The sequence below is a fragment of the Balaenoptera acutorostrata genome, chromosome 5 (assembly GCF_949987535.1).
Source record: "Balaenoptera acutorostrata chromosome 5, mBalAcu1.1, whole genome shotgun sequence".
Taxonomy (NCBI): Eukaryota; Metazoa; Chordata; class Mammalia; order Artiodactyla; family Balaenopteridae; genus Balaenoptera; species Balaenoptera acutorostrata.
Genome location: NC_080068.1, coordinates 67,979,486 through 68,001,780, shown reverse-complemented (window position 1 = coordinate 68,001,780; position 22,295 = coordinate 67,979,486). Strand labels below are relative to the sequence as shown.

General features: G+C 39.0%; 1 protein-coding gene across 5 annotated transcripts in view; it reads right to left on the bottom strand.

The window, feature by feature from the left end:
• Positions 1 to 22,295, bottom strand: part of KDR (kinase insert domain receptor) — a 200,754-nt gene that overhangs the window by 102,461 nt on the left and 75,998 nt on the right. For all 5 annotated transcript variants that reach the window (XM_057547058.1, XM_057547059.1, XM_057547060.1 and 2 more), the window contains exon 3: positions 20,485 to 20,612. The gene's annotated coding sequence lies outside the window, so the exon portion shown is untranslated. The remainder of the gene's footprint in view (positions 1 to 20,484; positions 20,613 to 22,295) is intronic.

Genomic DNA, 22,295 nt, shown 5'->3' with positions numbered 1-22,295 from the left:
AAACTAGTGAATACAACAAAAAAGAAACAGACTCACAGATACAGAGAACAAACTAGTGGTGACCAGTGGGGAGAGGGAAGGGGGAGGGGCAAGATAGGGATGTGGATAAAGAAGTACAAACTATTATGTATAAAATAAATAAGGATATATTCTATAACACAGAATACAGCCAATATTTTATAACTATAAATTGAGTATAACCTTTAAAAATTATGAATCACTACATTATACACCTGTAACTTATATTGTTCATTAACTATACCTCAATTTAAAAAAATCAAAAACAGTGAAAACTAAGCATGGCTGATGTTCCCTGACCACCTTCTCTGTATCAGGCCCTATGCTACCACCTTCTCTGTATCAGGCCCTATGCTAAGCACAGACATGCATTTGCAGGAAAACCCTGTGAAGTAGGTACTATTTCTCTCCACACCCCCAAAGGCTTAAAGAGGTTAAGTAACTTACTGATGTCATTCCACTTATAAGTCACAAACCACATGACCACCATAATCACATTCCTCACCACTTCACTGGCAAGTTGGTCTGGGGTCTGCATTGCCCCAAGCAGCTGCTACACCTCTTGGAAACATAGAGTTCCCTTGTGTGGCCAGTCCAAGGAAGAGAAGGCACCAGAGAATCCAAGGTCTGACTTTCTTTTCTGTCTATAGAGACAAAACTATCCTCTATATGCAACTCAGGCCAGTAAAGAGGTCACACAATATTCCTGGTCCCGGCCTGCATGCCCAAGACTCACCTTTGAAATCAGTTAGCAGCAATTCCTTCAGCTACAGAATAACAGGTCCTTTTGTCATCTGTGGGTGCAACACCCGGGCCCATAGCACATTCTGAAACGTCCTGGCCACTAGATGGCACTGAAACTCAAATGTCACAAAACTATTTAGAATCCTTCTCCCGCCATATTTTAATTGAGATAACAACAACAACAGAGTAGCAGCATTATTAAGCACTTACCATGCCTCTACAAGCATTATCTCATCTAATTCTCAGAGCAACTCCATGGAGTCGATCCCTTACTAATTCCACATTACAAATGAAGAAACTGAGCTTTAGAGAGGCAACTATCTTGAACAAGGTCCCATGGCTAGAAAGAGGCAGAGCAGGGACTTTAATGTAAGCAACCGGACTTTCCACGGTTCTTACCACTGTTCTGCTTCCTCCCATGCTATCATTGTCCGGACACTCAGCTGCTGAGCACAGGTTCAATACGACCACAGGTTATTTTGAAACTCCTCTTGGGAAATCCTCTCTCAAGAGGGAGGAAGAAAAACCCCATTCAACCCACATAAGCACGTCAGGCACAAGCTAAGATTCAAACGGACTGGAGCTGTTTACTCAAGGGCACAACCTCAAAAGGGCATTATCCTGGTGGTGGTAAGAAAGGGATCCGGCCTGTGGTGCAATGAAGCAAAGTTGGCTGGATGCCGCTACAGGGTCTCACGTGTTAGAGGAGCCCTGGCAGATGGCCTGAAGGTAAGCCCTGGCTCTCCCTTTCCATCACGGGATCTAGAACAGGTCCTTAGCTACTCCAGCTTTCATACTAAAAGGGGTAAATAATGCATGCGCTGTCTCCTTTGCCGGGTAAAAATAAAAATGCGTAAAAGTCTTCACTCTTGATGTAGTTTAGTGGTAAGTACAGTATCATTCTAAGCCTTCTCTACTCCTTTTCAGCTAAGCAACCTCTTTTTTGACCTTCCTGAAGCCAGTCTTCTCTTTTCACAACCCAAGTCTGTTTCCAGAAAAGTATTCTTAAAGAATAGGTCTTACCAGATCTGCTCCTCGCACTCCCAGCCACTGATTCTCTCCCCAATTTCAAACACAGTGACCCAGGCCTTCCACTGCCCACTTCCAATCGGCCTCTCCTTCCTCACCTCTCCCACCTTAGGCCCCTCCTTTACTTTATGCGTCAGACAGACTAGATTCTGTGCGATGCTCAGACATGCTCCTGATTTCCCGACCTCTGTGTCTCAGCTGTTCCCTCCACCTGTCTGTGGTTGGCCTTCGATTAGAGCTCGTGATCTTCCTTTAAGGAATGACTCCCCTGGCACTGAATTGGCCAAGAAGTGGACACGTGATCCAAGTCATACCTATCAGGCCCTCTTACCTTGAAATTTGTACCTTGAGAGGAGTGACCCAACCCTATAATGTTGGAGTTGACCCATCCTACAGACCACGCTCTGAAAAAAAATCGGCCACCAGTCTCCATACATCAATCCACAATGCCTGTTCCCTTAGAGGTTCAGTTTTTATTTTAATTCAGGAGCTACTCCCACAGTCCCCAATAGATTCCCCTCTTTTCCTTCCCCCCTTCCCCTTTCAATTAGCCATAGTCCATCTCTGGTGCTTGCAGCCACCAAACAATCCTTCAAGATTCTGTTCAAATGGCAACTCCTTCATGAAGCCTCATCTCAAGCACATTATAGCAGTCACTTGTATACATTTTTATTTCCCCTCTAGATGATTTACTCAGATTCAAGAACTAGGGCTTGTTCATCTTTGTATCCCCAACAGCCCCCAAGTATAGTGCCCAGCACTTTGTCCTTTCTTGATAAACAGTATCTGTAGACTTGGCTGGCAAGCCATTTAAGGAGCAGAATTTAAAGCAACGGATAGGATTTGGTGGAATTTTAATTCTGTATTCCGTAGTGTTCAAACATGTTGTTAGGTAATTGAATTTGTTTTAATATAGGAATCATCTATCCGAATTCTACAACCGTTACCACATTTTCCAGAATGCCTAGGGGCTACAGTGAATTTGAAAGTGTTGCTCAGACCCAGAGATTTCTGACTCTTTCGTCCTGTTTCTCTCCCTGCTGAAATGTCAGGCCTCTGGCAGCTGCCACCATCAGATCCCAAACAAGCATGTGAATAACAATGGGAAGTGTGACAATTCCCTAGGTGTTTTTTTTTTTTTAAACCTTCACAGGAAGAGCTTGACTATGAAGAAATCTATGTTTAGACTGTTGTCTTTTGTATCTAGTTTAGTAAACCGCATTTCAAGGCCCCTAGGATGCAAGTTATACTCATTATATGCAAAAACAATTTCCCCTTCAACATGATTTTCACGTCAGAATGATAAAGGGAAACCAAAAAGTAAGAACCATTGTAGTACGAAATGGACCCACAGTTAATATGAGCACAATTAAACTGTTTGTTGAAGTGTGTGTGTGTGTGTGTGTGTGTGTGTGTGTGTGTATACACTATTTTTATATATAAATACTACAAAGCCAAGCATGATTTTTGCTATCACTATCATGAAATGGTGTTTCTTCTCTCTTTCCAGATTTGAGACCATTTTGAAGCAAAGGAAGAGGGAGGGAGGAAAGAAGTTGACAACAAGGTTTCTGAGCCAACTGCTCCTTCCCCTCCCCACCAAGAAGTCAGCTATGTGGGAGAAGTCCTGATGGCAGCAGCCAACTAGCAGAAGTGTAGGAAAAGTTTTAGATCTACTGTAAATATTAGACCACCCCTGCCCTAACTTATGTCTTATCTACTTTCAATAATTACACTGAACATCCATCACAACAAGAATGAAAAATCATCACAAAAAACTATTTCCTAACATACCCATATCTCAAAGGTTGTCCCATAACACAGAAAAGAATAAGGTTGAACCTGACCTAAGGTCAGTAAAATCCAAGGACATTATCCACACAAAGCAAAATGTACAGTCTGGGAAGATGGAGTAGAGATACTTTTCCCTACTCCTCCCATTAACTATATCTAAAAACCCAGACATTATATATAAAACAAATATTAAAAGACTCTGAAAGGTGAAGAGAAGAAGGCAGATTGAGAGGAAGGAAGGAAATAATAAAGATAAGAGTAGAAGTCAATGAAATTAAAAATGGAAAATACAGTAGAGAAAAACAACAAAACAGAGAGCTAATGCTTTGAAAAGATCAGTAAAATTGACAAACCTCTAGAAAACTAACAAAGAAAAAAGACAGAAGACAAAAAATGCCAATATAAGTATCAGAAATGATAAAGGGATATCACTACAAACTTTGCAGACATCGAAAGGAGAATAAGGGAAGACTACAAAAAACCCTACACACGTTTAACCACCTAGACAAAATAGACCAACTCCTTGAAAAACACAAACTACCACAATTCATACAACATGAAAGAGATAATTGGAATAGTATCCATATAACTATTAAGGAAACTGAGTTCACAATTTAAAAACTCCCAACAAAGAAATCTCCAGGCCCAGATGGTTTCACTGGTAGAGAATTCTATCAAACATTTAAAGAGTAATTAATACCAATTCTATAAAACCTCTTCCTAGGAAATAGAAAAGAAGGAAATTCCTCCCAATTCATTTTATAAAGCTAGCATTACTCTGATATCAAAATGAGAAAAAGACAGTAAAAGAAAACTACAGACCACTATCCTTCATGAATAAAAGCAAACATCATTAACAAAATATTAGCAAATAGAATTCAACAATATATACGAAGAATTATACATCATGTCCAAGTGGGGTTTATTCAAGGGATGAAAGCCAGTTCAATACTTGAAAATTCATCAATGTAATCTACCATATTAACAGGCTAAGGAAGAAAAATCACATGATCATATCAATCAATACAAAAAAGCATTTGACAAAATTCAGTACATGTTAAACACTCTCAGAAAAATAATAGAGAGGAAATTCCTCAGCTTGATAAAAAGCATCTATCAAAACTTGCAACTAACATTATACTTAATGGAAAGACAATGCTTTTCCTCTAAGATCAGAAACGAGGTAGGATGTCCCCTCTTAGCACTCTTATTCAACATAGTGTTGGAAGTTCTAGCCAGTGCAGTAAGGCATGAAAAGGAAATAAAGGACATACACACCATAAAGGAAGAAATAAAACTGTTCCTATTTTCATATGACATAATTGTCAACATAGAAAAATCCCAAGAAGTTTACAAAAAATATCCCAGACCTAATAAGTGAGTTCAGCAAGGTCACAGAATACAATATAAGCAAACTAAACTCAATCTTACTTCTATATACTAGCAATAAACACACTAAAATGTTAAAAATATCGTTCCATGTACAATCACTCAAATAAAATGAAATGCTTAGGTATAAATATAACAAAACAGGGCTTCCCTGGTGGCGCAGTGGTTGAGAATCTGCCTGCTAATGCAGGGGACACGGGTTCGAGCCCTGGCCTGGGAAGATCCCACATGCCGCAGAGTGGCTGGGCCCGTGAGCCACAACTGCTGAGCCTGCGCATCTGGAGCCTGTGCTCCGCAACGAGAGAGGCCGCGACGGTGAGAGGCCCGCGCATCGCGATGAAGAGTGGCCCCCGCTTGCCACAACTGGAGAAAGCCCTTGCACAGAAACGAAGACCCAACACAGCCAAAATCAATCAATCAATCAATCAAACATACGCATCTGATTCAAGATCCTCATTAAAAAAAAAAATATATATATATATATATATATATATAACAAAACATGTACAAAACTTCCATCATGAAAACTACACAACACTGATGAAAGAAATTAAAGATCTAAATAGACAGAAAGACATACCATGCTCATGGATTGGGAAACCACTATAGTCAAGATGTCAATTTTTTCCAAATTGATATACTGGCTTAACGAAATTCCTAGCAAAATCCCAGCAAGATTGTTTTGTAAATACAGATTATTTTAAAATCTATATGGAAAGGCAAAGGAACTAGAATAGTTAAAACAATTTTTAAAAAGAAGAATAAAGTGGGAGGTTTAGTCTACTCAATTTCAAGACATGATATAGCTATAGTAATAAAGACTGTGAGGTATTGGCACAGGGACAGACATATAGATCAATGTAACAGAACAGAGAACTCAGAAATAAATCCACACGAATACGCCCAACTGGTTTTTAACAAAGCTGCAAAAAGTTCAATGGAGGAAAGATAGCCTTTTCAAGATGCTGGATAAATTAGACATCCCAAGGGAAGGGAAGGGAAGGGAAAGAGAAAAGAAAAAAAAATCTTAACCTAAGTCTCATACCTGATATCAAAAAACAACTCAAAATGGATCATAGACTGAAATGTAAAACATAAAACTTAGGAGAAAAAGGAGCAATCTGATACACAAAATGTTGACACAGAAAATTAACTACTACCTTGGCATAATGCACCAATATAGCTGCTGAAACTCAGCCATCATGCCTCATTCTAAGAAGCAGGAAGGAGGAAATGGGCGAGGACAAAGGGAGTGTGACAGTTTCTATTTCTCTTAAGGAATTTTCCTGGCAATCCTAATCAATATCTTCTGCTTACATCTCAGGTGGAAACTGTACTATTTTAGTTGGGAGAACCAGCAGTCTGCCAAAGTAACTAGTTCTAGATAATCTAGGCCCCAGAGTGACTCTATATTTATCCTGCTTGGGATCCATAGCACTTCTGTATCAGTGGCTTGACATCTTCCATCAGTTTCAGGGAACTCTGATCATTATTTAAATACTGAGTTTGCTCTATTCTCTCTTTCCTCTCCTGACAGTCCAATCATACACGTGTTACCTCTTTACATTACGTCCCTGTCTCTCTTACATTCAATTTTGTAAGTTCTTCTCTTGATTCCTCAGTCCAAATATTTTCTTCTATCTTTTTTGGTTTTGTTTGTTTGTTTTGCTCTAATGTGCTTTTTAACTCTATCTATTGAATTCTTAATTTCAATTATTGAAATTTTCAGTTGTAAAAGTACTGTTTAGCTTTATTTCATGCTTTCCAGTTCTCTATGGAAATTTTCCACCTTGTCATCTTATCTCTTGAACATATCATTTTAAACCCTTTATCTGCTACCTCAAATATCAGGATATTTTGTTGGTCTACATTTATTGTCTGGAGTTTTTTCCTCTTGATTTTTGATCATTTTGTTTTGTTTGCTAGCATGCCTGGTAAATTGCCAGACATTGGGGATAAAAACCTATGGAGATAATTTGAGGCTCTGTGTGATATTACAGTCCTCCAGAGATGATTTACTTTTGCTTCTGGCAGGTATTCAGAGTAAGAACAGATCACCTTAATCCAACTGAGCTGGTGTGATAAAGGATTTTGTTTTTTGTGAAGGTTGTCTATTTCTACTTCATCCTTACTCCTAGGATGCAATCTTTTGGGGATTCCAAACGAAAACCTGGAATATTTTGTTTCAAGAGTCCCACCTTCTTGGTAGGCCCTAGATTCCAATATTGTTTCTCCAGCTATAACACTGGTAGAAACTCAGCCTCTTAGCCACCATTTTCTGTTCAGCTTTTTCATGTTTCATCTTCCATTCATGAATTACCCAATGCCTTAAGAGAGAAACTGGCAACAAAAGTTGGGTTCATTATTGTGTTTCTCTTCTTTCCAGCATCTTGGTCCCTCAACCTCTGTCTTGGTAACTCTCAGATGTCTTCAAATATTTATTTTTTTTAAATTTTATCCATCATTTCTAATTGTTGTCAGCTGAATAATTAATCAGTTTACCAGAAGCATCCTGATTGATGAATTTTGAATAATTTCCCTAGAATGAATCATAATCTCTCATAACCTACATTTGTCAAATTGACCCACTGATTGCCAAATCTCCACCTCACTTTGTGCTAAACAGCCTTTCCCTCATGCTGCAAGGTGTTTTAGAACACTGTGACATTTTTTGAGTTAACAGAGAACAAGAGGTATTACATATATGCTAAGTTGGTATGGTACATTAACTCATCTGAATTAATTTTCGAATAAGTCATTTTATCCTAAGTCTGAACTTTCATTGAGTCTGAGAACCCCACTTTGTTCTAGAAACAGAGATGCATATACTTTAGCAATGTGTGAAATATAAAACATTCTGTTACTTCTAAAATAGCACTCAGATTACTTCATTTATCTAGTCCTTCTCACATGCAAGGCATTGTGCTTTTTGGGTTGTGAGAAAAGATTACAGACCACAGAACTTTAGATCTGAAAGAAATTCAGAGATCGTCTAATTAGACTCATTCATTTTGCAGAAGACTTATTTGTCCCAAAACAGGATCTCTGGCTTTTTAACTCCTGTTCAATGCTCTTTTCATGATGAAGTACATTTGTTGGTTCGAAAAAAAAAGATTCCTCTCTATCTCTCTCCCCTTATCCACTATGGACTCAAACTTTTAAAAAGACTTTACTAAATAAAATATAATTCTGAAATGATGATTCATGTAATCCTAATATAAGAAAAGCATATTTTTTCTATCAGGCTTTTAAAAGTTATGAACATAGCTCAAAAAAAAAAAAGACCCATTACTGAGGAAATAAGCAGTATAAGAAATTGTCTCTTCCTCATGGATGGATCTAGAGACTGTCACACAGAGTGAAGTAAGTCAGAAAGAGAAAAACAAATATCGTATATTAATGCATACATGTGCAATCTGAAAAACTTGGTATAGACGATCTTATTTACAAAGAAGAAATAGAGACACAGATGTAGAGAACAAACATATGGATACCAAGGGGAAAAGGGGGGTGGGATGAATTGGCAGATTGGGATTGACATACATACACTATTGACACTATGTATAAAATAGATAACTAATGAGAACCTACTGTATAGCACAGGGAGCTCTACTCAACGCTCTATGGTGACTTAAATGAGAAGGAAATCCAAAAAGGAGGGGATATATATATACGTATAGCTGATTCACTTTGCTGTACAGTATAAACTAACACAATATTGTAAAGCAACTATACTCCAATAAAAAAAAAAAAGGAAATTGTCCCTTCCTGCCAGAAGTTTACAATCTCTATGTAGAAAGATATGTAAATGAAGGATCATACTCTAAGGCAGTATACATTTACTTTAGATATGTGATATGTGATACACACATAAATCACATTAGTTATGTAACACAATCGTGTATGTGATATATATGATTAAGGTGGTCATGTTATGTCTGTCTCCCCTGATAGATTAGGAGCGCCTTAAGGGTAGGAATGCTGGCCTTAACTTTTCACTGTCAGCCTCAGCTGGAGGTCTGCAACACAGCAAACTGTTAAATAAATGAGATCTTTTAAATCTATACAACTGGTCACAGGAGGATAGAAAATTCTGAACTGAAATCATTGAGTGAAAACATCATGAAGATGCAGGTTGAGGTAGACTTCTGTTAACATTTGAGCCAAAGTGGATAGAATTTAGGTAGCCTGCTATCTGGGGTAGGATGCTGTATTTATTAGTCTCTAATTGCGGCTGAAACCAAGGACCACAAACCTAGCGGATTAAAACAACACAAATTTATTACAGTTCTGAGGTCAGAAGTCTGAAATGAGCCTTCCAGGGCTAAAATCATTATTTTGGCAGAGTGCTGTTCTTTCTAGAGGCTCCAGGAAAGAATGTTTCCTTGCCTTTTCCATCTTCTAAAGTTCACCTGAGTTCCTTGGTTTGTGGTCCCTTCCTTCCTTCATCTTCAAAGTACATCCCTTGAACTTCTGCTTCTTTCATCACTTCTCCTTTTCCTGCCTTTGATCCTCTTGCTTCCCTCTTATAAGGACCATTGTGATGACACTGGGTACAGATGGATAATCCAGGATCATCTCCCTATCTTAAGATCCTTAACTTAACCACAGCTGCAATGCCCCTTTTTTCATGTAAGTTAACATATTCACAGGTTCTGGGGATTGGGATGTGGACATATTCGGAGGTCCATTATTCTACCAACCACGGATGTTTCAGCAAAGGTCTAACGCAGTGGCCTTGAATCAGCGGCATCAGCATCACCTGGTAATTTGTTAGAAATGCAAATTCTCAGCCCTCAGCCCAGACCTACTGAATCAGAAACTCTGGTGAGGCCCAGCAATCTGGCTGGAGCAAGCCCTCCAGGTGATTCTGATGCACACTAAACCACTTTGAGAGACACTGTCAGAGCGTCTGGGGAAAGGCAAAGCAGGTGCAGAGGTCTTGTGAGTAGACAGACTTCACGGGGACAGAGGATTCCTAGAGCATAAGAACATGGATGGACTCAGCATGGAGAACCTGGAATCTCAGGCAAAGGGTCACATACAGGTAAATTTCTGTCTCCAAATATGAATTTGGTGGCCCTCCTACACATTTCACAAAAAAGAAATAATGTACCTAACTGAAAACCCTCATTCATTTCATGAGGCATAAAATTAATCTGTTCCAATTCATAAATTTAACAGACTGACCTAGAAAAATAATTTTTTTTTACTTTTAAAAAGGTAAATCAAGGGACTTCCCTGGCGGTCCAGTGGTTAGGATTCCGCACTTCCACTGCAGGGGGGCGGTGCGGGTTCAATCCCTGGTCAGGGAACTAAGATCCCACATGCAGCACGGCCAAAAAAATGTGTTTTAATTAAAAATAAAATAAAATAAAATGTAAATCAAAAGTTTATTCTAAGAATTTCCAGATTAAAGACATAATTTCTTATATATCCAAAATGAATAAAATACAGAAATATTCAAAGGATTAGTTAATAATATCTTCATTCCAGAACGTCTTCCTCAAATTAGCTGTAATTCATCAGCAATTTTACCATTTTCATTTTTTCCTCTAACAGCAGAGTGAGGAATTCTTAACAACAGTGTTATCTCTAGAAGGCTGGGCCCTCCGAAGAATCCGCAGGTGACTTCCCAGGAGGGGTGATTAAGAGCAGAGGACAATCGCCTTTCCAAAGGCAGAGAACCGGGCCATTTCGAATTGTGCTCTCCCAGAGGCAAACAGGAAACAGGAAGCTCTCTGTCAGCCATTCTTACCCTGCCCCAGAGCAGGAAAAGCAGTGGCAGGATCCATATCAGTGACTTTGACCCAGCCCAGGAAACAAGATGGCTTATTCATCTGCAGACCTGGGCTGCTAGGTAGAGCGCAGACAGCACCTGCAATCCACTGCAACTCTCCCTGACAGCCAGATAACACCCACTCAGTTTTAATACTGAGGAAATGAAAAGGAAATGTATACTCAAAACACATTTATTAGGCTTTAAACAAAAGGGAAGAGAGTTTTGTCAACTGGCAGTAAACAAGCAGAAGATAAGCTATACACCTTCCATCTGCAGAAGTCTTTTGCTGGGCCCCAAACTCCTCTGGGTGAACACCACCCTAAATCAACATAGCTCTCAACTATAAGAACTCAAAATGAGCAGAAACAGTAAGATGAGTTACAATGCCTCCTAGCAAATGTAACAATAATGAGAGAAGCTATCCATGCTTCCACATATATAGTGCTGTACCTAGCCTTCTGGACTTGGTATAGTAGTGCACCCACAGCTTAAAAAAGTAGTGTTAGCATTTCTTCACAAGATTTAACAATACTCCAGAATAAACCTCAGTTTAGAAATAGAAGAGAGTTAAGTGTTGAATGTGCCAAAATATACCGATATGTAAGTATCATCATGATTAAACATTTTCAAACGAAAAGGATCTACATAAGATCTACATCACACAGGCATAGTATAAGTGATCCATGCTTTGAGATCTATTTGTAGAAGAAAAAAGGAGCAAAGTTCAAGTCATATAGCAGGTGCTGTTAATTAAGTCAAATGCTGGTTCTGACTGGGGCCAAGTCAAACCAACTGTTCATATGATTTAAGATATTTCCAAATGTGTTTTTTCTCCAACCTTCTCCATTTGCAATGGCATCAGCAACCGAGGCACCCAAAGGAGAACACATTGATCCATTCTTGTCTTTACCCTCTCCTTTACCATCTCCCCCACGCTCTTCATGCACACACGCAGTTTTAGTCACTTGAGACCCTATCTCATACTTCCTCTGAAATGTCCTCACCTCTGCCTCCCTCCATTCCCAGTGCCCTACTTTTGGCCCCAATCACCTTTTCTCTCTGGACTACGAACGCTGCCTCTTGACTCACGTCCAAATCCTTGAAACCTTGACCAGAAGGGGCAAACACCCTCAACACAACAGGCCAAATGTCCCTCACGTGTGCATCTCATTCTCCCAGGAAAAATCAATGGTTCCCTCATCAACGTTTCCATACCACTCTCTTTTGGTTTTAACATAATCATTGTATAAAATTATTTTATTGAGATTTAACTTACATACAGCAAAGGGCACAAATCTTAAGGGTACTGCTTGATTAATTTTTACATATGTGTACAACCTGTAGCCACCACCCAGATCAAGATATCAAACATTCCAGCAGCTCCTCAAAGTTCTCTTGTACCCCCTCCCAGTCAATACTTTGCCACCCAAAGGTAACCACTATTCTAATATCTGTCACACTAGATTAATCTGCCTGTCTACAAGTGGTATATAAATGGAATCACACAGTATGCACTCTTCTATGTGGTATTCTATTTTATGAACGTACCACATTTTATTTATCCATTCTGTGAATGGATATTTGGGGTGCTTCAATTTGGGGGCTGTTATAATTAAAGCTGTCATGAAAATTATTGTACATATCTTTTTTGTGGACTTATGCACTACTTCTGTTGGGTATATACTCAGAAGTAGAATTGCTAGGTCATAGCAATATATCCATATATATGTGTGTGTGTGTGTGTGTGTGTGTGTGTGTGTGTGTGTGTGTTTTACTTGAGCATGCGCTGGTAAACAGTTTTCCAAAGTGTTTGTACTTAAAACTTTCTACATCTCTGAATTATTCCAATAGTCACACTATCTTATGGTTAGTTCTTTATGTGTCTATTCTCCAGTTACCTTGGGCTCCTTGAACATAGGCTCCAACATGTTCAATATATAGCTTATAGTTATAATTAAATATTTATATTACATACAATAAAAAATTAAATGCATTCATACAGCATGGTGGGGGAGGAGGGCTTAGGAATCTTATGTTTACCACCCTTCTGGACCCAGCGCAGGAGTGACACATGCCTATCCTAGCGCTGTCAACACCTCAGTCACCCAAAGCAAGGTGGAATATTCAAATCAGTTCCCAACATCCCCCAGTCCCCACAGAGTTGCCCAAAAGCCCACTTGCATCTATCTGCCTGGTATTACTGGGTTTTAAACATGCTGATATGTATTTTGTCCATGATTAAACTGCTGGAAAATTTAATAGGCTAGAAAACCTCCAGTGTTCAACTCTCTTTTTCCCTGTAACTTTGTGCAGATTCATTCTGAAATATGCTAAGGAAACCGTACTCATTAACTATCCATCCTGCTTTTAAGGTGGAATTAATTAGTGCTGAAGTCCTCCACCTCAACCCAGAGATAGAAAAGGCCTCCCAGAGAAACACCCCCAAAAGGTGCACATCCCTTGATCTGTTTGCGCAGATGGCGGGTATTAGTTACACAAACACATGGAGAGAAGATAGGATTACGGTAGGAAGTCCTCCAGCTCTCCCTGAAAGTGAATTTCTTGTCCTTCCTGTTTTTGCTTCTGAGTCTCAAATTTTTCACTGCTCTTATATCTCTGTGAGTGTCATGGCAGGAGCCACTTTCTACTCCTTCTCACAGGGACTACTTTCTGCATTTTGATGTCACTTTTAACAAAACATTGGTTCCAGACAGTTTCAGCAACCACATCCAAAAGAAGCCCTCTGTAAACCTGAAACTGTAACCCTCCCCGAGCTAGAAGTAAAACAAAACTCCTAAAGATAAAGCTTCATAAAACTATGCAAAATGGAAGATATATGTTGCTATTATTTTCCTTCACCTCAAGAAGTAAAATTAAAATGTTCTTTTGACTTTAAATAAGGATTTTCTCTTTTTTAAGCATTATTTAAACGCTATTTATTTATTTATTTAGGCTGTGCCAGGTCTTAGTTGCAGCATGCGGGCTTCTTAGTTACGGCATGCATGCAGGATCTAGTTCTCCCACCAGGGATGGAACCCGGGCCCCCTGCATCGGGAGCGAGGAGTCTTACCCAATGGATGACCAGGGAAGTTCCAGGGTTTTTTTTTTAATTGAGAGAAACTCGGTGTGTCTGAGTTAGTCGCTTATTGCTATCCTATTCAATAGGAGAGGTTTCATGGGAAAAATTCTGATCTGGCAGCAGGCAGACATTCTGTGCAATAGAGGCACCTCATTCGTCTATCTTAAGAGATGCTTCTAAAATGAGTCCAACAAATAAGTATTTCTGAACACCCTGAGGCTTTTCACCAGGCTTCACCTCTCGCTGCCCCCTTTCAAAATCACAGTAAAATGACAGCTACTAGAATTCACTGAAACCTGGCAAACACTGTTATTTACCCTGGGCCAGGGGTCAAGTTACCATGGGCAGAGCAGGATGCACAGTGTAATAATCTGGCTACTTCTTTAGGAAAACCTCAGGCAGTTTAAATAAAGTTATTTGTCCTGTGACATTTTTGTAGGTTTTACAAATGTCCCACCCACTTCCCCTTGACAAGTCGTTATGCCACTTCCCCCTCAGGACTCCCAATAGAGATGGCATATAATCTCCAACTTCTTTTACAACGCCTTTTTATTTAAATATCAAAACATAGTGGCAAAGGAAATACAGATATTAAGGTGCTTTAATTATCATTTAAAACAAGATATGTAATTCACAGTTGTCTGAATGTTTCCTACAAATTCCAACCCAAGGAACCTTCCCCTCTTTAACCTCTTTTACCTTAGATATCACTTCCTTCACCTCTTACTTTTGCACCTACCTCTATCTTTTCCTCTCCCTCCTTCCCAACATACACACACACACACACACGCACACACACACGCGCGCACACACACACACGCTTTCCTGCTTTGGAATGCTTGTCCCCACATTGCCAGGACACCACATCTAACTGATGTTGATCTGAACAACCTCAGGATATATAACTATTCAACCCAACATGTTGGTCTCTTGTGAGTACCACCCTGTACCAAGCAAGTACCCCCTTTACATTATCCCTTCTAGGTCCAAGATACAAGGAGACAGCAGAGTTCACACTGTCATCCAATGACTCAGCCATGGAATAATTACAATTCTACCAGGCACCATATTTTTAAAAATAAATTTGACATAGAAATGTTAAAAACAATAGCAGCATTAAGTCTAGTAATGATGATTATAATAAATTACACATAATCCTACACCACTAATACAAATTTTACTTTGCATATTTAATTTTACAAAATTGAATATACTGCATGTGCACGTTAATTTTACATTCGTCTTTTTCCACTTAACATTATGCTAAACATTTTCGTATGTTTCCACAGTCTTCACATTTCATTTTTATAATGGCTGCGCAGTATTTTTACCTAAAATTCACCTAATTTTGTCACCAGTAATGTCAACCGATACCTTATCTATTCTAAGACTATACCGCTAAGTTGCTTAACTTGACATACAATAAAAATAAATATATCAAAATATTAATAAATTGTTGCTCTAGGGGATGGGACACTGGGTAATTTTTCTTCTTTCTGCTTTTGTACTTCCTAAATTTTCTATAATGAACATGTATCTTTTTATTTTAAGACTTTATTTAATAATAATAACTACCACTTACCAAGTGTTTACTATATAGCAGGCACTCTTCTAAATCCTTTATACAATATTCCACCTTCCAACATTTAATCCTTATAACTACCCTAAAAAATAAATACTATTACTATCCTCATTTTATAGATGAGGAAACTGAGGCACAGAGCAATTAAGGAAGTTACACAAAGTTACAGAGCCAATAAGTAGAGTAGCGAGGACTTTAACTCAGGCAGTGCAACTCAGGGTCTACGCTCTTGACATATACGCTATACTTAAAAAAAAAAAAAAATAGAGTGTGCTTTCTAAATATATTTAAGGTGTAACCATTTTAAAGTAGTCCACTGGCTGGCTTCATGTTGCAATGGGACTTCGTTATGCTTTTGGTATTTTGAGATTGCTACGCGCCCAGTGTAGCACCATCTGTTATCACCACCACCACCACCATCATCATCATCATCATCATCACTATCAATCGTAATACCACCATCACTTAAAACCCTTTATTGGGCTTCCCTGGTGGCGCAGTGGTTAAGAATCTGCCTGCCAATGCAGGGGACACGGATTCAAGCCCTGGTCCAGGAAGATCCCACATGCCACGGAGCAACTAAGCCCGTGCGCCACAACTACTGAGCCTGTGCTCTAGAGCCCACAAGCCACAACTACTGAACCCACGTGCCACAGCTACTGAAGCCTCTGCGCCTAGAGCCTGTGCTCCACAACAAGAGAAGCCACCGCAATGAGAAGCCTGTGCACCTCAACAAAGAGTAGCCCCTGCTCGCTGCAACTAGAGAAAGCCCGTGCACAGCAACAAAGACCCAACACAGCCAAAAATAAATAAATTAAATAAATAAATTTTTTTAAAAAACCCTTTTTAAGGTTTTAGCATGTGCAGAACACTGTACCAGGCACTTGGGGAAATACAAAGTATGTAAAATACATGTTCTTTACTCTTGAGAATACCAGAGCTAGTCTGAGAACAGCTTCAAAATGAAAAGACAATAAGTAAGTATCCATGAAATATGAACTGAAAATTTACATAAATATCTGGAAATTATAGGCAAAAAATAAAAACTTCTTCTACCTAAAATACAAAAATAATTGAAGATAATGCAAAATGAAGGGCTTTTATTTATTTAGGATAATAGCTTCAGATCTCCTTTCCATCTTACATATATAAAGTTTTACAAAGGAAAAAAAATGAAGATCAAAGTAAGCTGCCTAAAAATATACAAATCAATTTTCACTGCAAAGTAAAGGAGGTGTTACAGTGGAGGATTACTGGACTGAATGTCAATATTATGACATAGTATGAGTGTGTTTCGTGTTTGGTAATTGCAATCATTGTTGCTTTTGTTGTGGTCATCCATTTACAATGCTTGGTGTCAGTTTATTTATCTCTTGTAAAAATAAAATACAGTGTGTGTGTGTGAAAAAAAAAAAAGTAAGCTGCCTATACTGTACCATTCTTTATGATATTTTCAGCCTGGATCACAATATTCCCTAGTTCTATGTCAAAAATAACTATTTTCATATGTAATATGTAATTGTGTACAACAAGCTTAATGAAATAAGATTCTGACCCTTTATCTTCCAAAATATTCTAAATACCATTAGCAAAAGGAAGTTTCTAGTTCTAATCAGTAGGTTGCAAGTCTAAAATTAAGTAATGGCTCTGCCAGTTTATTCAAATGAATGTGCTTGGCTCATATAACCTATCTTGCATTTTTGAAACCCACCTGATTTATTTGATATAATACGCTAAAAGTATACATATATTTTGAAGAATAAAAAGCTTCTGCTTTGTACTAATTAATATTTTTAAAGATTTTATATATCTACATTTACCTTCAAAATAAATACTAAAGACAAACTAATTAAAATGAGGCTTAAGCTGCATGGCACAGGGAGATCAGCTAGGTGTTTTGCGAACACCTAGAGGGGTGGGATAAGGAGGGTGGGAGGGAGATGCAAGAGGGAGGTGATATGGGGATATATGTATACACACAGCTGATTCACTTTGTTATACAGCAGAAACTAACACAACACCGTAAAGCAATTATACTCCAATAAAGATGTTAAATAATTAATTAATTAATTAATTAATTAAAATGAGGCTTAGAAGATGGCCTTAGGAAACTATTTTAGCAGATAATAAAAATAATTTGTCTGTAGTATATAAATTGTATATAAAATGTTTTTCTGAAACACTTGAAGGTGCTTAATTATGATTTGTACTCTCAAGCACTTTAAATATCTTCATGGCATCTTGTTTAGACTATTAAATTATTTGGCAATCCTTTTTTTCATAGATACAAAAGTAAACTTCCATGAATTTGGAACCCATGGTGTCCAATTAATGAGAATGTCTTCAGATTAGAGTAAAATCCCAATCATATTAGACTTCTCCATCATTTCTCAACTCTGACTTTGTAGATATCCTTGACCCTGGTTCTAGTGAAACCTCCTTAAGTGGAGCAGATTTATTTTACTTTTATATCAGCTGAGTATTCCTTTTGATTTTTCCTGACAATTTGTTTTTTGCTGTGACTTTAATCTTCACCAATCCATACAGCCAGCTTCTCATTTATTCCATTTATAAATCCCAACAAAATAATGTCTTTCAGGTTTTATACATATTAAAATTTAGTGGTGCCCTTAATTTAACAAGTTTCCTTTCTGTGAAAAACTGGAAGTTTTTCAAGAAATAGCCAACCTCACATACTCACTTATTTTTTTAATAATTTTTAAACTTTAAAGGCTGGGGAATATGATTTCTCATATGGGAATAAAGCTAAAAAATAAAAACAAAAAAGTCCTGGGTTCACAATTACCTCTTAGATAAAGTCTTAGTATTTCACTTAGTATTCAAAGTCCATAACTTGGCCCCTGATCTGCCTTACTAGTCTTACCTTCCACTCCATCTCAAAACTATTCTCTTCGATACTTAAGTTCAAGCTATTATTCCAGGGTCCTCAACTGTAAAATGGGTTAATAATCTTTATTTCTGCTGGTTGTAGAATTTAATGTAAATTAAGCACAAACATACCTAGCATGGAGGCTAGGACATGGTAATTGTTCAAAAAATGGGAGGAGGCATGGAAGTCACAGAGAGTTGGGCCTAAATCTCAGAGAACTGCTCATGGTAACACTACTCTTTCTGAGCCTCAGTTTCCTCATCTGTAAAATATAATTATACTATTAGATAGGGTTCAACATAAAGCACTTAGCACAGAAGCTGGCACAGGCTGAACGTAGACACACATTATGAGTGAATAAATGAATGCTACTATCCTCCAAGGAAAGCAAGAGAAACAGACATAGACTTCCAGAGATTCCCTTTAAATCCCCTGAGATCAGTTCCCCTCTCCAAATCAGAGAACATGGGCCATTGGAAGGCAGAGGCAAAGCAACTTCATTGGAATTGCCTTCCAAAATTTATTCTAGAGATTGGCTTTGCTCAGAACAGCTGATCTGAAATCTGGCTGCCTGTGAGTACTGAGTTTTGGCACAGTTAAAAATGAACAGTGAGATACCTTGGTCAAAGTTGGCCTAGACAATTACATGAAACAATAATCAGACAGATTAATCCATTTATAAAGTTTACAAGGGCAATTCTTATCCCTATCAGACCTTTTACCCTTGGTCACCTCTCCATGGAGAAGGAGAAATGACAAAGCGAAATAAAGTAAAAGGTACCTCCTTGTTTTTTGAAATAAATAAGAAACATTAAATTTGCCAGTTTTTAAGTTTAGAATCAAAAGCTTAAGAGTTTATGTAATAAACACAATGTACTCTTAAAATGGAAACTTCATTTCTCTATCAGAGTCCCAAGAGACAGACATTTGGTATCAAGAAGCAGGGGAAAGGGTAAGCAGCTAGTCAACTGAGGGCGAAAAGAGAGGAAAAGACAGCATCCGAGGGGAGGAGAAAGAGGGACTGAAGGAGGAAAAAGGGAAAAAGAAATGACCATGGAAGAAATAATAAATTCATCTAACAAAGAGGTGAAGTTCCGATGGTGAGGAATCAGATCCAACAGGGAAAGGAAAGAAAATGAAGTACCCAGGGCCCAGAACTCAGTACTTTCACATTTGTAATTATGACTCATATTTCAGATGAGGAAAATAAACAGTGACTAAATCAACTTTACAGAGTGATTAGAACAAAAATTCAGCCAATTCTCTCACAACGTAAGAAAAAAGAAGGCAAGGAAAACAACCCACTACATTATGTCATTTGACCCTCACTCACGGTCTTTATCTCATCAGCAGTATGTCAATGAGAAGGTTTTGTTTGAATCAAATACAGTTGTGGGAGAACATACCTCAGCTCTCCCGTGTGTTGGCAAAGACAAGATCATTCCTTGTTCATCTTTGTCCTCTTGAACAGCGGCTTATACATAATAGCTACATCATGAAAGTTAGCTGAATTTAACTGAATAGATTATATATTACTAAAGAGTGTCCATATTCAGTTTTTTATAACAAACGAAGGCTTAAGGCTTTAGATGTGGCAAACTCTCATCTTCCAATCAAGGACCCCAGAAAATATCCGAACTCCTCTTCTGCCTCTGGCTTCCTGCCAGGAGTTGTTGATGCCATCAGAATGAATAAAGTTAACAGAATTCTTCTTATAAAAAATAGATGCAGGAAAACCATGCTCCTGGTGCATTTGATTATCTAAACCCTTAATTGCATGTAGTGTTTTATATCCTTGGTTATTTGCCTATGAGTCTATGTCTGGTTCTTCAAAATGAATTGTGGCTTTTTAAGTCTTTTTCCTCCCATGTATCCCCCAGGCAGACCGGCAAACTCTAGGGGTTCAATAAATGCTTCTGGATAGTAACAGTCTAACACAGAATTTAGAAAGGTCCTTCCTCTTTCTGTCTGCTTTTTTAAAAATTATATTATGACACTCATTCTGCAAGTGTTTCTGGTAATCAACCTTTTTTAAACTAAAGGGAAGAATTGAGTAGATTAGGTTAATAAAATAGTCTCGAGTCCCTTTTGTTGTCCTTGTTTAGGCTCTTCTTTTTTTTTTTTTTTTTTTTTTTTTTTTAGGCTCTTCTTATCTCTTGTTTGGATAAGCTCCTTACCTGGTTTCTCTGCCCTCGACTTCTTCCCTTCGACTCATCCTTTACATTGCTGCCAGGACAGTGTTTGTAAAACACAACTTAGTTCAGGTCGGTGTCCTCCTCAGAAAACTTTAACGGCTCTCTCTTACCTGCAGAATAAAAGTTCAGATGTCCTTGGTATAGTATTCAAGACCTTCCAAAGTTCAACACCAGCCTTCTTTTCCTACCTCAATACCTTAACTCTATCCATCTGCCCCATATTCCAAGCTCAACTGACCGTTAGCTGAATATGCTTCATTTTCAAGCCTCAGTATCACGTTCATTTCATTTCTTCAACCTAGACTGCCCTTCTCTATTCTTCATCTACCGAAGTCCAACTCGTCCTCTAAGACTCAAGTTAAGTTTCACCTCTCTGTAAGACCACCACAGAGATCCCCAAGTAGAATGAAGTATTCCTTTTCTGGGTTCCCACTGTATTATATGCCACTAATAAATACTTATTTTCTATGTATTTCTATAATGGTTGGTTGTATAATGGTTGTCTTTGCTCCTACTCTAGAAGTTCCTTGAAAGCTGGCATCAGGAATTTATTATTTTCATGTGTTTCCTTCACAGTGGTGAGCCCAGGGTCTTGCACAGAGATTGATACGTGAAAATGAATGAACGAGTGAATGACATAATGTAGTCAGGGAACCATCAGCAGTTCCTCAAGCAATGGAGTGAGACACTGGAGGTTTCTGATGGAACATTCGCCTCAGCCCTTTCAGAGACGAGAGAGCAAATCGGTGAGCTCAACTGACAATACACATTTTGCTCAAAAGGACGGAAAGGCGTCCCCCGGTGAAGATGATGGCTCATCTTTAGGGCTGGTCTCCTTAAATATTAAATGAAAGAAGGCTGTTCTCCCCTCCTTTTGCCTCCACCTTGTGCTGTGGTTGCCCTTGGCCCAATCTGCTCAGTGCCCAGCAAACGGGAGGTGCTTAGTAAACACTTGCCCCAGCTTCTGCCTGGGCCTGAAGCCCAGTTGGCGTGATGCTCAGACCAAGAGGTTCTGTGTTTTCCTCTGCAGGTCAGGATCCCAGTGCCAGGCACTGACACAGCTGCCACATACCAGAAGAAATGCTGGACAGAAATGAAGGAGTCAGGAAGGTGGTGGAGAGTGTGGAGAAGACCGGGACAGGGGGCAGCAGATAGCAAAAGCTAACGGAGATTCCTTGCTGAGGGCTGATGGGCTGTGGAACTTTCCACTTGGAGGCTGACTCCTATGCCTGGCTCCTGAGCACACTCCCTGTGGCCTCTGGTGACTCTTGGCAAGCCAAGGACTTGCATCCCAGCTTAAGCGAAGCCTTCCCTTGCTAGAACCAAATGTATTCGACACCACGTGGGAAATTAAGTTTGTTTTCAACCACTCACTATACCTTGTTGTTGTGAGCCTTGGCGAGCAAAAAGGGGGTTGAGGGGAAGGTTGGAGAAATGGGATGTCTTTAACTCTCTTACTGTGTCAATATAGTGTGGTGTTTTTAAGAGTATTTATTTAATTAATTAATTTATTTATTTTTGGCTGTGTTGGGTCTTCGTTTCTGTGCAAGGGCTTTCTCTAGTTGCGGCGAGCGGGGGCCACTCTTCATCGCGGTGCGCGGGCCTCTCACTATCGCGGCCTCTCTTGTTGCGGAGCACAGGCTCCAGACGCGCAGGCTCAGTAGTTGTGGCTCACGGGCCTAGTTGCTCCGCGGCATGTGGGATCTTCCCAGACCAGGGCTCAAACCCGTGTCCCCTGCATTAGCAGGCAGATTCTCAACCACTGCGCCACCAGGGAAGCCCCAAGAGTATTT